A 16784-nucleotide genomic window follows, 5' to 3' on the forward strand; every position below is an offset into this window, starting at 1 on the left:
GATCTCTGACATTCCTATTTCAGGATTTAACTCCACATTTGACATCTTTGCTGTTATTTACTTTAATAAGCCTTCCTAGTGACCTTAAGCAGCTTCCAATTATAGCTTTAGAGGGGGGAAAAACACATTTATTCAAACTCCTTTGGTTATGGTGTTTGTGTGCTTTGCCCATTCAAATGAACATTTTCATGATTATGCTTTTGCATTTGAATTATGCCACTGACACATAAAATAAGTCTTCTAGGTATTCTTTTCTGCACTATGCTATTATCAGGCTTCCCATTTTATAGATGAAAAAACTAATAGTCAGAAAGAATAAAAAACTTGTATAACCCAACCTGATAAGTGAAATAGTTTTGAGATAAAAACTGTGCTTTCTGAGCACCTGCTTGCAAAGCTAGGGTTCAGGCTGGGGATGCAGGTCTTTATCACCTTGAGGACAGAATGCTGTAATTTTCCTTTCTTGAGAATTTCTTTGAAAATCATCTCAATGCAACAATTCTTACAGAATGTAAGAGTACAACTTTTCTTTGACACAATCTCTGGGGAACTGATCGCATTTTTCTTACTGATGGCATTGATTTTATTGGAAAAACATTCTGAAATCAGTTATTTTCTTCTGGAACAAGATGATAACTAGTTTAAACCTCTCCTCCCCCCTTGAATGGTGGCAAAATTCTCTATCTTCCAATTTCTTCTTTTGAATGACATTTTATCTAAAGACTAAAGAAGTATACTGAAAAATGCTTCTGTTTCAAATATTTCTTGTCTTCAGCCTCAGAATCAGGACCAGTACAGTCTGGTTTTTGTTTTGCTTTTCTGCTGAAAACACAGAAACCAAGCAATGACTGAAATCGAATCTGGTACTTAGAAAATCTTTTCCCTGATCACAGCATTTACACTGACCCCAATCCCAAGACCACTGGCTGAGAATTTTTTTTCTGAGTCTAGATCTGGTTCTAGGTGTGTCTGTTGGGCTCAGGAACTGTTTCAAGTCCTTCCTCCTATTGCCTCTGAGATTTTTCTATGTTCAGAAGCTCCGAGTCTCTACCTTCTCACTGGAATACAAATATTCTGATAAGTTATTTCAAGTTGATGAGCACATTTGGATTTAAATTCTTTCAATGAAATATTTTGTTTCTAATAAAATGAATAATACATATTTATCATGCAAAATTTTGAGCAATCTACTGAAGTATAAGAAAATAGATTTAAAAATCACTTCAAGTCCTAACTTCTGAGGTATTCATCATTAACAAAATTTTTGGTCATCTTTTAATACACATCTTAATGTGTTTGAAATACTTTAGGTATGCTACATACATTTGGGGCATGATGTTTTTATGTAATCTTTTACTTTTTTATTACTTCTTCCCTCCCTGTAAACTTCTCTCTGCGTTTTCAGGTATTTTGTACTAGAGGGATTTAAGGAATTTTTAGTTCATTATATTACCAGAAAAGATGTCTCCATCATGTCTACATCTATCTTTAATTGTAGTTCATAGTTTACACTTGTATGAAGTTAACCTATTAATTTACTTTTATGGGTAGCCAGGTCTCTAAAATGAATTACAGCCCTTTAAATGAATCAAGTTCTTTTCTATCCAAATTCATACCCTTCTTGTCATTGTCCACCACTGAAATTCATCAATCCATTAATTAAAACAAATCTGGACAAGATGTCATAATATTGTTTCTTAGAGATACAAAAACTTAGAAAATTGTACGCTATGCATGAAAAACTGAGTGCACCTTTGTATTTGAATGTTTTTTCCCTTTGCCAGCTGTGTTTTCTAGACTAATAATGATGAAGGCTAGATCACATCTTGGGTATATCAGAATAGCCAAAGCTCGAATCTGAATACTTAAGAAATAATCATATCACTTTAGCACAACACCATATAAGTCTATCCAGTCGGTAGTTGTTGAGCACCTACCAGGTATTTCAGATGCCACTGTGCTGAGTACCAGGGCTACAGAGGCAAATGGGGCAGACCTAATTCCTGCATCAATGTTGAACAAGCCACAGTGTGGAACACTAACACATGTAGGAACAGTACTGGGTCATGCTGGGGCTCTGTCCTGCTGTGCTTTCAAGCTTAGCTCCTGACAGTTCTCTTCTTTGTTTCTAAAATTCCTTTTTTTCTTTGTAACCTGGATCCTGAAAAATCTGAGAGGAACCTTAACTCTCCCCATCACTTGGAGAGTAAATAAAGTACACAGTAGCCAACAGAACTGAGCAGATCTTTCTGTTTTGTGCTATTGTACAGAAATGGGTTTCTCCTAAAGAAAGAGAAATTTTAAGTTATATTCATTAAAAATGTCTGGCTGACACATTTTATGCTTTTGAGAAAGTCTGTTGTCTGTTTAATATAACACACTGTCCAATTTAAAAGAAGTGGCCCCTTATTAGAGATATTATTTATTCTTCAATTAATCACTGATTTGTGGCTCACTGGGGCATATTTAATACTGTCAAATTTGAAAAGACACCCCAAACTATCTGCAGTACTACAGCCAGTCATCCTGAAAAGGATCTGAGGCAGCAGAGACCCCTGGGTCTTAAATACAATCTTTGCCTGGAATAAAAGCATAGAGAATTGCTGGTCTTTATAAAAAGATCTGTCTCTACCCACTGCCTTCTTCCTCTCCCTTCTACCACAGTGCAATTCATTGTCAGAAAGCTCAGAATTGAAAATTAAGGTGCGTGTGTGTGTGTGGGGGGGCCGGAATGGCTGTATTTGTGTCATTTAAAAAAATAGGCAGCCAGACAAGACTCTTTTTTAATGTGTGCTAGAGGAAAGTTCATCACTAAAACAAATATAGCCTCTGGATGGTAATGGATAAATTTGACTAGAGAAATAATGGAAAACCTATACAAAAACAGAAAATATGTTTCCCCAATCTTACAGTTATCATCAATTGAATGAAATGTAGGACTGGCTGCCCAAAATAACTACATAAAAAACTCTTGTAGCACCAATTTCCAATTCTTATAGTCAGAACTTATGTCTATTTTCACCCTGAGATTTCACCCACTTTTATCTGTATGGATCTGATGTTGATGACTTTCGGAACTACAGCTATTATCCTGACCCCTCACCTGCACAGAGCATCCCGCTTTGTAGGCCTCTTAGTACTTTCCACTTGGATAGTCACCAGTCACACCAGATTCAATGGAACGAAAACACAGCCTTACTCCTTTTCTTCCTTTTCTTTTAAATCAAATCCCTTCCAACTTCACTATTTACTCAAGGGTACCAGGGCCCTTCTGGTCTCCCAGTTGAGAAGATTTGCAGACACCTTTCACTTTAGTCTTTCTATTCAGCCCCTACGACCAAGTTGTCACAAAATCACATTATTCCTTTTCTGAACTGCTCCTTGCATGTGCCCCTTACTTTGCAATCCTATTCCAGGATTCAAGTCCAATCTCTAATCACCTTAGTCCTCAATTTAGCTTCGCAGTGTAGTTTTCTGGCTCCAACCATTTCCATCTCTCTTCTCTTTCAGTTCATCCTTCTGGGTTTAACTCCACATTAAAGAGTGTCTGCTCTCTTGCTCTGACATAAATCCTGCTTTCTTCAGCAGATAGCTTCATGCAAGTCCCTAATTCATTACACCTGTTCCATCCTTGCCTTTTTGATCATTTCCCTTTTCTTCCTGGGAATATCAAACACATCCTTCAAATTTACATAGATAAATTTAGTTAAAATCAGTTTCATCTATCATGTCTTTTAAAATACATCTAATTAATTTGTGAGATATTCAAATGCAGTTACTCCTCTTTTACTACCTTATCCCCACCCCAAATCTATATATCTAAATATTGTGAAACACCATCCTTTCCTCAGGGGCTAGGCAACAGTATGTCTTTATTTTCACAGAGTCCTGTGCCTAAAGAGTCCTGACTTCCTCTCTGGATGACCCAATCACATTTTCCCACACACATTCTATTATTCTAATGATGCTAGATATAATATAATAATTCTTTTTTAATAATGTGTAATGGGGTTGCAATTTTTCATAGACCCTACCACACAAAAGTGAGACAAATGTTGGCTTCCACCTTCTAGGCTCTGGCAGAACATCATAGAAACTTAATGTTCTCACGACTTTGAATTTCTCTCAGTCTCCCTTTCTCATGGAAGATGGATGGATCACCATCTTCTGTTTCATAGAACCTGGGCTTGATGTTTGCTTGATTATGATGGAGAATGAACTCTAAGCCATTCTTAGAATAACTTCCTTTCCCCAATAACATCCCCTGAATTCCTTCCAAAATCTTTGTGGACAACTGGCATGGATATCCCTTATAACAGAGATAAGAAATGAACTCTGCTTTGGAGGAGCCTTGTGAGTTCCTGAACTGTGCTAAGAATCTCTGCGGTATACCTAAACTTTCTACAGTATGCTCCAAAACTGCAGGCACCCACGAAGAAGTCCAAATTTCAAAGAGGTTAGTTTTCTTCTCATCTGCTGGAAATCATGAATGATACCATCTTGAAAACTATAGCAGTTTCCCAAGCTTGTTATAGTGTTTTATACAAACTAGAAAAAATAGAGAGATGTTGTATTTATTTGAGCTTGTAATTTTATTTCAAATAAAAACTTGCACTAAATCTAACAAATACATTTGGGATAACTGGCTAAATGAACAAACAACATTGGAAATATGACAATGTTATGAACCTGCCAGGTTTTATATATATATATACAAAATTTACGTTCCATTCATAAATTAGCAATGTTATTTTAATGGTATAAAATAATATAGTCATTATTGTTAATTATCTTGCATGTTTCTATTTGAAACAAAAAAAATTCAATCTTTTGGCAGTGGGCCACATTAGTAGTGGAAAATATTTCCCTCAAAGGAAAGTTGTGTTGGGTTAGGGACTCCAGTTCTTTACCTTGTGGGACAGATCCTGGCTGGGAGACACAGGTTAGTGGTCAATATTATGGTCACACAACATAATGGATTTCTCTGGAAAAATCCCCATTCCACATTTCTCTGCTGAGAGATGTCTGGAGAAGGGGCCTGATCCTCTCTTCTCTCTTTCTCCTACCCTACACTCTCAGTATCTGCCTTTACTTGTTTGTAATTTCTGACTCCTGAATTTCTCCATTCTCATCTCATTTACTCACAACCTCTTGTCGTGCCAAACAATTTAACTTTGGCCCAACATTTCTGCCTCTGAATTTGTGCCCTCCACCATTCAGGCCATTTAAATTGCAAAGAGCCCCATAAGGCAGGATCCAGAATCATTTTAAGTAGTGTTTAAAAAAGAAACCCTTATAAGTCTTACTTCATCTTATCTGTCAGCTGCTACATGTGGACAAGGAGTCAAATTAGATGGTTTCAGCTTCTGACAGGAGACAACACCTGGGCAGGTGGCACCCTTGCTGTCTTTTCCAGCTGGATCACCTGCTGGGGAGGAAGCAGCAAAGAATGGGTGGACAAAGCCTGCATGAGGGCAGACAAGAGACAGACTTTCAATCTTTCAAAATAGTTAAAAGAGATAAAAGGCAGATAAAAGGCAGATAAAAGGCAGTGGCATCACTCCCCTTAGGGTTCTGATAAGAAATCTAGAAAGTCATTATGTTAGAGGTGAGAAGCAAGGTGATACAACTTGGAGAACACAGGTTATCCCATACTGACCAGCAGGAGCCCCTATCCACACAGGCCAGGAGACTCTGCTGCCCCCTGAACTCACTGGTGTGAGCTCTTTTGTGTGGAGCTTCACACCTGGGCTGCTGTTTCAGGTTACTCTTTAACCATCGTTTTCTTATATTTGGTTTCAAGAGCAGCTTCTACATAAGAAATCAAAGGAGAAGAAGAATTCAGATAACTAAATCAAATAGGGATTTTACAACACCTAGCTATGAGTCAGTTGACAGCTTCTGTAGATAGGCAACTCAGACTCATATAAATTAATGTTCAGCTATTGCAAGGTATGTTGATGCTGGACTGGAGACAAAGGTAAATAACTCACTTTCGGGAATTATACAACACAGGATACAATTATTTTTCACTTATTCTGTTGGGTTTTTTTTACTTCTCTTTCATTTTTATTTTAACCATGCCACTTATAACTCAAAGGAATATTTTTTGGAATCTGGAGCTTCCTCAAAAATTGTTTAAAAGTGAACAGATTGATTAAAACTAATTAAAATATAATATAATAGAATTGAGATGTGATCCTTGCTTTAGGAAATTTTCAAACAAGGTTATATGCAAGGCAAAGTTACAAGGAAAATAAATATAAGTTCCTTGGAGCACAGAAGGCAGGCCTCATGGAAGAGGAAGCATTTAAGATAGCAGCTGAAGTTGATGAGACATAGTTGGAAGCATGTCAGGAGGCATAAATAAAGCTCTTGAGCTGGACAAGAGATTGACTGCTTTGAGAAACTGAAAGTGAACAAGATTGCTGGAGCACAGAGACCCAAGAGGTTGCAGGCAGTGGAGTGGCTAAGGCAGTGACTAAGACAGACAGCTATGAGAAACAGAGCACGTTCATGTTGATCTAAAGGTGGAAGGAAAGGCACACTGCAAACTTCAACCTGGACAGCAGCAGCATCCTTGTCTCCTTGGTACCTGGTACCACACCAGGCTCTTCCATTATCTTATAAAATATTTCCATGAGACCACCTGATTAGTTTGGTTTAATGCCTACTTACTTAAAAACATATATGCACCCATTATTTGTATATCTACTCATAACAGAGTCATTATTGAATCTTTATTTAGTCATTTTTCCTCACTTAAATTTTTTTCTTTTGCTTAGCCATGGTATTATCCATGGTTGATCCAATCCAAGAACATTTCCATGACAAACTAAGCCACAGGGGCTTCAATAAGAATGAAATTTCTGCGCATGGAGCAGTTGCAATAGGATGGTTTGGGGCTCCTGTGATGAACTTTCCAGCCACATACCCATCAAATAGGTTGTTTATTTTTTAAAAATGACTTTGTGGAAAAAAATAACCCATACACTGACTTATTAAATAGAACAATTGTATTTAGAAGACAAATCTTGGAGCAAGGAAGGAGGAGGAAAAGAAAAATTTAGGTTTGAAAATGTAAGATGTCACCTAGAAGCAATAGTAAATTGAAACCAAAAAGTTCATTTTCAGTGAAATTGAATAACAAGCAAACTCTCAAATCATGATATATGGGAACACAATGCCTAAGCTGTGAAAGTCAAATGCAGATATTGAAACACACCAAAAGAAAATGCTGATGGCCTCAGAAAAAGTGCCAGGGCCCTTTTCTCCAGAGTAGATGGCACACTCTACATAGCCAGCGCTTGCTGGGAACATTGAGGATGCACATAAAGAGTGGTGGAAGGGCTTTCCTGAACTTTTAGTTCCAAATTCTCAGCAAGTAGGGAAAGGAACACATAGGCAAGCTCTATTTGCAGTAAACAATTTGCCAGTGCGGTGGGTTGAAAGGGAGAAACTCAAGTGGCAACCTGGCAGTACAGTCACAGGTGGTGGGGAGAAGTGAAGAGCAAACAAAGAACTCTCAGCTCAACTTGCTTCCAAGCTAAGTTCTGACACACTGAGGAAAGAGCCAGGAAATTTCTTTATGCAAAACTCTGGCAAATGGATAACATGGATGAAACTTCTTATCTAAGAGGAGTAATGATACAAAGAGAATCTGAATGGAATCTAAGAAGAAAGGGTAGAAATGAAAGAGGTAGGTAGGGTCAAGAATACAAAGCAACAACAAAGAAAAATAGGTCAATAAAACTTGGCCACAGAGTAAGATAAAAACAGCTACTAAGATGCTATAGTAGAAAGGAAAATCTTAAAGAGACAAGACTCTCTGGGGAGCAAGAGCACAAAGTGAAGATGTAAGGTGAGGGATGAGATTGAATTTAATCGCCAGAGCTCAAGAAGAAAGAAAGAGTCTGGAGGAGAAGAGCTGTTCCTGTCACAGCTATAGTTGTCAGAAAGCCACATGAAGCCAGAGGACAGGGAAGCCTCAATATACCAACCTCACCAGAAGTGGCTACTGCAAGAGTCCTACAGCAAACAGGGTGCGATGGGTCTGAAGTGGCCATAGGGTTTTTATTTTGATATTTCTAAAAAATCTGATATTGGAATCATTACTTTTGAGATTAATATTAATACACAATTATTAACTAATTTTTTCAAATTATGCTAAATTATCCTCCCTCCTGAAAGATCATAATATTGTGTTTGGACTTCAAGTTAAACAAAGAAACATTCATTTTAAAAGTGTTCTTGTATACTTTTATATTCTTCAAAACGCAAAATAAAATGACAATCAGAAAGGGAAATCTGATGCAAGAAAAATTCTTACTCTAGTTCAAAAATTTTCAAAATAAATGAGATGTCTGCATGATAGTATTGAAATTGATTCAGGTAACTGTAATCAAGGAAGTTTATCTGTATTGTATGAAACAAGATCAACAAATAAACAAATGCAGCTACATTTGTAAAGCACTCGATAAGGGCCAAGTGTGAGCAAACATGAAATTACAGATACCTGGCAGCTGTAAGCATGAACAGAGCTCACACTCACTCCCCAGCATTTTTCCACAGTCCTTCACTGGGTCTCACACAAAGAGAAGAGCAGGGAAGAGGATGGGAAGAACAGAGCTGCCCTCAGAGGTAGAAACTGGGAAGGGAAGTGGCTGCTGCTGCAGGAAGCACAGGAAGCCCTGCCTGAGCCCTTCTTACCTGTTTTCAGGTGAATACTCATTGTAGCTGGAGGGGAATATAAGAGTAAATCTTTTGACTCATGAAGAAGGAATGGTCAAGAGTTCTGATGACTATGAATAAAGCTGCTGCAAACATCTATGTACACAGTTTTGGGTGAAGGTAAGTTTTCCTTTCTCTCAGTCCTACCTGCTGGTAGGACTGACTGCTGGATCACATGTAAAGGTATATTTCACGTTTTAGAGAGCTGACAAACTTTCTCCAAGGAGGCTGAACCAATTTGTTTCCCTACCCCAATAGATGAATGAACTTCCTTCATAGCGCTTGTTGCTGTCAGGATGTATAATATTCAATTTTAGGCTTTCTAATAGGTAGGTAGTGAAACCTTGTGGTTTTGTCTTTCATGTCCCTAATAACTGATGTTACCAAGTATATTTTCATGTGTTTATTTTCCATTTATATTGCTTTTTTGGTGAAATAACTATTCATATCTTTGTTCCACTTTTTAATTGGGTTGTTTGCTTTCTTATTAGTTTGCAAGTTTTTTAGAAATTGTGAATACAAGTTGTTTATCAGGTATGTGTTTTACAAATATGTTTTCAGTTAACAATTTGTCTTTTCATTCTCCTAAAAGTGTTTTTGAAAGAGAAGTTTTGAAATTTTGTTGAAGTATAATTTCACTCTTTTATGGGTCATGCTTTTGTGTTCTCTTTAAAAAGTCTTCACTTAGCTCTAGGTCCTAAGTTTTCTTCTAGAAGTTTTATAGCTTTAAGTTTTATATTTAATATTATTATCCTTTACCTATTAATTTTTATGAACAGTACAATCATGGTTCTTTTTTGCATGTTAATACTCATTTTTTTGCATTGTTTTGTTGAAAAGACTTTTTCTCCATTGAATCGTCTCTATCTCTTGGCATTTTGTTATTTATACTGTGTTTGAGCATAAAAGAGAGTTCCAATTTCCAACAAAGTCAGAACAAAAATAACCTATGGACCAATTATACATATAAATATTGAGCAAAAGCCTACATGTGAATCTTCATTTGTTATATTAAAATTAATATAAATGCATGTAAGATACAATTCACTATAATAACTGCTCAAATGAAAAAAATTGCCACCAGCAATAAGCCATTCCAGCTAACTTTAACACACAGTTATATGTATGGTCATTTATCCCCTGATTTTAAAAGGAACTGCAAAAATTTTTTAACTATTCATGGTTTAAGGAGTACTGTTAGTAATTGTACTTTCAGACTACTGTGTCTGTAATGTGGTACAGTGGACTCTCAAGTTATGACTGGCCTGACAGATGAACAACTTGGATTATGACCGGAATTTTAGTTTTAATTCACAAAGTCTTGAGTTACAATCTGAATGCCAACGGCTTGTGCTTTGAGATGGTTTCAGATGGTTTCAGATACAGATTGAACCCTGAAAGAGTTCTGGAAGGGACATTATAGCATCCTGTGGGGTTAATTGAGAAATCCTGGGCTAATGTCTCTCTAAGGACACTGAGATCTACCTGTATATGGGAGACAGAATTTGAAGGCTGTGTAGAGGAACCTGACCAACTTGAATTACAACCAGCCCTTGTGAACAAATTGAGTTCCTACATCTAGGGTCCGCTGTATAAAGAAAGTAAATAACTCAGCCATAAAGAAAGAGAAACTAGAGACATTTATAGCTAAATGGGTGCATATTGAGGCCATCCTCTTAAGTGAAATAAATAGGACACATATGTGTAAATACCAAATAGTTTCTCTAGTGTGAGAAACTGAAAATGTAAATAAGGATGAAAATGATCAAAATGAATAATTGATAATTTGAAATAGGAAAAGGTCCAAAGATGTAGTGGTGGCAGGAGGGGAAGGGGAAAGGGAAGAAGGGAAAGGAAAAATTATGAGAAAAGAAAAGAAATGGAAACAAAATCTATATAAATAGGGAAAGGTGGAGGGGGTGAAGTACACACAGGTAATGGGTGAAAAAATAAGAACTAAGATATGTCATGTTCAGGTACAAGCACCCAGTGATAAATGTAAATGTATTGTATACCTAAAATGTACTGATAAATACATGAATAAGAAAAAGAAAATAAATAATGACATTGGTGTTTGCAGTAACTGAGCTTTTAATGTAGAAGAAACAAGGCACTGATGTAAGGTGAATAGTGTTAAATAAAAATGATAGTCCTGACTTAGAATTAGAAGCATCAGTATGAATTAATGATGTTTTAAAAAAAATTTTAGTATCTGCTCTCCACTGAAAAGATGTAGCAATAATGATCAATCTAGAAGCAATAAGCACCACAGTAGTCTTCAGATTATGGTCTCTATATGTTTCATGGCTTCTTGGAAAAATAGCAGATTCAAATGTAGGGCAAAAAATGTTGAAGATGAGTCTAAAACAACTTGTTATGCCAGAAAGCCAGAGAGTATCAAAAATTACTAAAGTTGCATCTAAAGGACTCATCAGCCAACCTGAATAAGCTCCCACTAGCCCAATATGGGAAAATGTATGCAGCAATAAAAATTATTGCAATAGATTTGTAACATATCAAATATTTGTTCCAGATGATGATGAATTCATAATGGCATTTAAAGGCATTTATCATCTTTGGGAAAATGCTAGGATATCACTTGCTATTTTAAAAGTTGATCCAAAATGAAAAGAATCAAGTAATTTCAAGGAGCCCTAGCAGCTGATAAGGAGAAGTACCTTCTTAGCTGGGATATTCCAGTTAATAAATAAATAAAAACAGAATTTCACCCTTTGGGATGCTTTATGAATTGATAGATATGGAAAGCAATCATCAGCCAGGAGTTACTAAAATCCACTAAAACAGAGAAAACCACATAATTTATGTCTCCTACTGGGGTTATCCAGTACATTTGATAAAATAATCTGGCCAAAACAAATCCAAATCTGAACAATTACTGAATTTAACAACCAATTTATAGGATAAAATGAAGCTCAGAGAGATGCATTCATCAGTGCTATCTGCAAGAGGAAAAAGAGGTGGAAGTGGAAACACAGAATAAAAGAAATTTAAAAACTCAAATACAATTATCAAATTTTATTTAGATCCTGATTCTGATTTATTACTATATATTATTAATTTTGTTGTGTAATAACTATTAATACTGTTAATTTTTATGTGTGATAGTAGTGTAGCTATGCTTATAAAAATAAGGCCTTAGCATAGACATTTTAACAGGTGGAATATACTAGGATTTGCTTTAAACAATAGACGGTGAGAAGAGCAACAGGTAAGTTCTACATGAAATGACATTGTTCATAAGTTGATAATTATTAAAGATAGATGATGGGTAAATTGAGTTCCATTAAACCATTCTTGTTTTGTATATATTTGAAATAATGAGTTAAAAATAATAAATTTAAGCATGTACCATTAAAAAAGAAAAAGATCATCTGAACACTGGTAGCTGCTGAAAAAGTATCTAATAAAATTATTCTTACTTTTCAAAAAATTTATAAAATCAAAGTAGATAAATCCTTCAGTAACATGAGTAGAAAAATACACTTAACTATGTCCATGTATATTTTCAACCTAAAAGAAGACCTTCTTTTTAATGAAGAAACATATGCACATATTTTATTAAAAATAAGAATATCTTTTATTATTAGTATTATGTTTTAATATTTTTCTGATAATATAATTAGTCAATATAATTGGGCAAAGAAAAAACTAAAAATGCAAAAATTAGAAGAGATAAAATAATCATTTTAAATATTTTAATCTAAAAACCTGAAGTAAAACTATTATAAGTAATAAGACAATTGAGTGAAAAAGCTAGACAGCTAATTCATATACAAAAATTTAAAGTCATGATATATAGACAACTACCTATAAAATTGACATAAAATGCTCATTTAAAAAATATTACACTTGGAATTTCCTGGAACACTATATCGTTACTATGAGGATTGGTTACTAGGGTTGTCCATACATTGTGTCTGTGTGTGTATCTGTGTGTGTGAGAGAGACAGATGAGGGTGATATGACTCACTTTGTGTGTCTAACTCCTTCCAATTCCCTAATGTATTTTTTTAAATTATTGTATTTGATATAGGAAATATAATGCAAATAATTTGAAACTTTAAAGGTGTAAGAGGACGTACTATGAAGAGTAAATCTCTTTCCTGGTCCTGAACTGTGACACCCAATTTGCTATTTCAAGAGGTAATAACTATTACTGGCTCGTTGCATATCACTGAAGCTTTAAGATACTGTATAACACATATACACACATATATAGAGCTGTCTTATTTTTTCAAAGGGCTGCATAGTATTCCATTGTAGGTGACACACCCTAATTTATTTAACCAAGTCCCTACTAATGAAGGTCTGGATCATTTTCATTCTTTTGATATATGAACAATACTGAAATTATTACCTAATGTATGCCACATATTTTTGGATGTATACTTGCAAGCTATTGGAGATTAAATCCAGAATCAGAATTGTTGGATCAGTGCGTTTGTATTATTAATCAATGGTATCAATCCTCCTTATGGGTTGAGTTTATTTATACTTTCACCAGCAATATACCTGTACTTCTAGAAATGCATTACAACAGTAGATGGTTAAACTTTCAATTGCTGCTCATCAACTAAGTAAAAAATACAAACGATGTGGAGAAGACATCCATCCACACTACATAATTGACAAAGGGTTTGGATGAAGAACATAAAACAAACTCATACAAATAATAATAAAAAGGCAGACAATACAATAGAAAAATGGATAAAAACTCTGAAGAGGAACTTCATTTAAAAGATGCTCAATCTCATTAGCTATAAAAGAAATGCAAACACAGTGTGATAACTTTACTTTATTTTGCCAGGCACAAAGTCATCATTGTCTTTGACCTTGCCTTCTATTTGGTAGAAAAATAAATAAAATGAGTAGGCTGGGGATGGTGGCATATGCCTGTAATCCCAGCACTCAAGACACTGAGACAGAAGGATCACTTCGAGTTCAAGGCCAGCCTGGGCTACATATTGACTTCAAGGCCAACCTGAACTACATAGCAAGACTTTATCTCAAAAATAAGTAAATAAATAAATAAAGTATTCATTAAATATGGTCTTTAAAATTTTTAAAAATATATTATATTATCATTAATTCCCCTCAAAAATATTTCCCCTTGCTTCAAATGCACTTAGGCCATCATTCTTGCTACTTTCTGAGCAGCTCTGGAAGTTCTTTTTCATGAGCGATTTTAGTTGTGCTGTTAGGGCTCCCTTGATGTCCTGAATCAGTTCAAAATATTTGCATTTTAGGGTCATTTTGACTTTGAAAAAGAGAAAAAAGTCATCTGATGTCAGATCCAGTGAATAGGGTAGATGAGAATATAGTGTTTTTATTTAACAGAAATTGCTGTAAACAGTTGATCAGTGATCATAAAATATGTAAATACTTAAATTTAAAATGTTATTACAGTGAAAGGCACATTGCCATTAATCTCTCAAACTATTAAGAATACCTCCCCCCATTTTGAACACATTTATCTTATTGTTCTTTGCAATATATCTTTTTTTGGTGACAATTTTAAATCGTTTTATTGAAGATATTGCATTTCCACTTATAATACAGTGCTTAAAAAGTGCAATGTTATCTTTTCCCTGTGCATATGTTCCATGTTCAAGTCTTGAGAATGCCCAGTACTTTACTATAGCAGGTAAGCTTTAACAACTGTCACAGAATTTGCTACAAATTTAGGTCCTTCAGTGTTTTATTGTGTGGAACAATGCTAAATCTATGCTTGGGGTTGGCTTAATCAGCCTCTCCCATGGTGGGCCCTGAGGAAGCACCACCAGAGAGAGGAGTCCCCCACCGGGGAAGCCCCAAGGCATTCCTCCAGGCATGCCACCTGCACTCTGGTACAGCTTGGTGATGATGGGAAGGCAGACTTTCTTCAGCTCCTTCTGCTGATGTTTGAATTTTTCCTCTGCAGTCTAATTCTTATTCAGCCAGTTGATGATTTCATTACACTTATCAAGCATCTTCTGTTTATCTTCATCATTGATCTTGCCCTGATTTCTTGTCTTCAACAGTTGCTTTCATATTGAAAGCATAGGATACCAGTGAATTCTTGGAGGACACCTTATCCCTCTGCTTCCCATCTTCAGCTTTGTACTTCTCTGCTTCCTGGACAATATGCTCTATTGTCCTCCTTGCTCAAGTGGCTCTTGTTGTTAGTGATGGTAATCTTATTCTCTTTTCTTGTACTCTTGTTAACAGCAAAGATGTTGAGGATGCCATTGGCATCAGTATCAAAAGTGACCTCAATCTGAGGAACACCACGGGGTGCCTGTGAGTTCAAATTGCCAAGCAGGTTGCTATCCTTAGTCATGGCACACTCACCTTCATATACCTTAATAAGTATACCAGGCTGGTTGTCAGAGTAGGTAGTCAAGGTCTGTGTCCAGACCACTGACAACATGAAATACTGGTATGGATTCAGAGCAACAGGAACTCTCATTCCTTGATATTGGAAACATAAAATGGAATAGCCACTCTAGAACACAGTTTAGCAGTTTCTTACAGGACTAAACATACTCCTAACATATCATTCAGCAATTGCACTCCTTGATTTTCACCTAATGAACTGAAAACACACAAAAATCTGCACATGGATGTTTACAATCATTTTATTCATACCTGGAAGCAACCAATATGTATATCAATAAGTAGATAGCTAAATATAGATACTCATAAACTTTGATATATCCAGACAATGGAATATTATTCAGTGCCAAAAAGAAATAAGCTGTCAAGCTATAAAAAGACACAAAAAAATTTAGATGCATGTTATTAAGGAAAGAAGATGACCCCATAAAGATTACACACTTGCTTCCAACTCTATGACATCATGGAAAAGGCAAAACTATGAAGATAGATAAAATATCCATGATTGCCAGGCATTTTGAGGAAGGGAGAAATGAACACATAGAGCAGAGTACATAGCTCTTTAGGACATTGAAACTATTTTATATGATAATATAATGATGAACACGTGACATTATACATTTGTCAAACCCCATACAATGTACAAAACTAAAAGTAAACCCTAATGCAAACTATGGGCTTTGACTGATAGTGGTGTGGCAATATTAGTTCACTGATTTGACAACTGTAACCACTCTGACCTAGGATGTTTGTGGCAAGAGAGGCTGGGTGAGTATGGAGGAGTTTATGAGAATGCCTTATGCAAGGCAGTGCTGTATAAGAAAAGAAAACCCATAGATTGTGTGGCATAAAAAGCGGAAATTTATTCTTCACAGCTCTGAAAGTTTGGAGGTCCAACATTCAACATCAAAGTGCTGGCTAATTCAGTTCTGGATGAATGCCTTCTTGTTGTGTCTCCCCCCTACACCAGGGGATGGGGGGGGAGAGAGAAGGAGAACAAGATGGAGGAGGAAGAGGTGGGGGAGGAGGAGAAGAAGGAAGAGGCAGAGGAGAAAGCAAGCTCTCTTTGTTCCTTCTAAGCACACTAATCTCAACATGACAGATTCATCCTCATGACCTCATTGCATCCCAAAGGCCCCATCTCCAAATACTATCACAATGGATATGAGGGTTTCAACATAATGAATTTGAAAGAAGACACAAGCATCCAGCCCACAGCAAGGAACCCTGTTTACTTATCATTCAATTTTGCTGTGAACCTAAAATTTCCCTAAAAAATAAATTCTAATTAGAAAAAACTGTTTGGTGATGATGGGATAAAAAGATGATCAGGGTAATATGATAGAGTGTGCTGATGGAGTGAGTGGGCCACAGGAGGGAGCATGGTTATGGGATTCTTCTACAAGGAAGTTGTGTGTGATTCAAGATCTGGATAACAAGACTTGAGCATGTGGAGAACAGTGTCAGTGGGCTCTGGGTAGAGAAAGGTTTGCAGCAGAAACCTGAGAGAGGAGCTCACCCTTAAATATGGAATTGGGCAGCTATGAATTAACTGTGTTATTAGGTAACTATGGATTAATTATGTAATTATGTTCTTTGTGGAATGTACCTGGGTAGCCATGACAACTTCTATAATCTGTCACCAAAGGAGAGTAATG

The 16784-nt window shown here is 36.0% G+C and overlaps 1 pseudogene; it reads right to left on the reverse strand.

Annotated features, from left to right (window-relative positions):
• Positions 1–14490: 14490 nt before the first annotated feature.
• LOC101722105 (heat shock cognate 71 kDa protein pseudogene) lies at positions 14491–15199 on the reverse strand (annotated as a pseudogene).
• Between the last annotated feature and the right edge of the window lie 1585 nt (positions 15200–16784).

This window comes from Heterocephalus glaber, unplaced genomic scaffold (genome assembly GCF_053883595.1).
Source record: "Heterocephalus glaber isolate CG9 unplaced genomic scaffold, H.glaber_assembly_v1.0 deba00001504, whole genome shotgun sequence".
Classification (NCBI taxonomy): domain Eukaryota; kingdom Metazoa; phylum Chordata; class Mammalia; order Rodentia; family Bathyergidae; genus Heterocephalus; species Heterocephalus glaber.